This window comes from Dendrobates tinctorius, unplaced genomic scaffold (assembly GCF_039654945.1).
Source record: "Dendrobates tinctorius isolate UK_male_01 unplaced genomic scaffold, ASM3965494v1 ptg000129l, whole genome shotgun sequence".
NCBI classification, from domain to species: domain Eukaryota; kingdom Metazoa; phylum Chordata; class Amphibia; order Anura; family Dendrobatidae; genus Dendrobates; species Dendrobates tinctorius.
Genome location: NW_027361797.1, coordinates 37875943 through 37877169, shown reverse-complemented (window position 1 = coordinate 37877169; position 1227 = coordinate 37875943). Strand labels below are relative to the sequence as shown.

Genomic DNA, 1227 nt, shown 5'->3' with positions numbered 1-1227 from the left:
GACTGGTTTTGGGTAAAATGACGGATACATTCGAGGTATATTTTACCTCAGACCGCCATGTGCTTCATGCTCTAATTTCAACATTATTACATCGGTTTATTGAGGCTGCAAGAACCAAATATGGAGTAATTCTATTAATAATGAGTATGTCGGTGTCCAGGCTACCACATGTGCTCTCCATATTGTCTTTTTCCCAGTTTTGGGCTCAGTATTACTGTTACTTAGTAGACATGGGCCCAGCCTTCCTCATGGCTGCACAAGCCCTGCCAACACCACATCACCTGAGGGGAGGATGCTCAGCGGAGCAGGAGGACAACAGCGCCACCTAGTGGTGATGAGTGTGTACTGCATCTACAAACAGGAATCTCTGCTCTGCCATCAGCTCACCGCAGACTTATAGAATTAATAAGATAAAATTCGGAATTTCTAATTTATTTCAAACAATGACAAATATCTTGTATCGAAAACTCCTGAAATCAGATCGGTTTTAGGAAAGAGCTATGTTGAGTGAGCAGTCATATGACAACGACATGGTAGCGTGGCCGAGTGGTCTAAGGCGCTGGATTTAGGCTCCAGTCATTTCGATGGCGTGGGTTCGAATCCCACCGCTGCCAGGTAGATATTTTTTTTCTTTAACATTGTTTGGAAAATGCAATCTGAACATACCCCATGCAGAAATAAAAAAAAAAAATGATTTGCAGTACACTGTGAATACTGTAAAAGAAGATTGAGGCACAAATGGTATACATGTGGCCAAACAGATGGTCAAATAAATGACGAAATGTCACTCCAGGCCACATATACCTGCAGGACTAGATCGCGGACAACTGTACAGTATACAGAATAAACAAGAAGGAAGGCACAACAGTCATAAATGTCCATTAAAAGAAAATACTTTATTAATATAAATAGGTAAAATATAGACCAGGAATTAAACAGGGGGGGAGGGAAAACCAGCAATTATGGCATACAAATGGCAAATGCGGCCAATTACGTCACCAAGGTACTCCAGGAAATAAGAGTGATTAAATATATAAAGAGGGAAAATATCCCATAAACGCATTCATGCAACGATGTTCCCCCGGCAAAGATATAGCGTAAATCTGTATAAAGGATACTGTCAGATTACATAACCATAGACATGAAATGCCAAGACCAAGAAAGATAACGCATTAATAACAAAGATCCTCCCTTGTGGGAACTAGTGGTATGACATGTACATATGGA

General features: G+C 40.6%; 1 non-coding gene across 1 annotated transcript; it reads left to right on the top strand.

The window, feature by feature from the left end:
* The first annotated feature begins 532 nt into the window (after positions 1-532).
* Positions 533-614, top strand: TRNAL-UAG (transfer RNA leucine (anticodon UAG)). The gene has a single exon. It is a non-coding gene; the product is annotated as a tRNA-Leu (tRNA).
* Positions 615-1227: the final 613 nt, after the last annotated feature.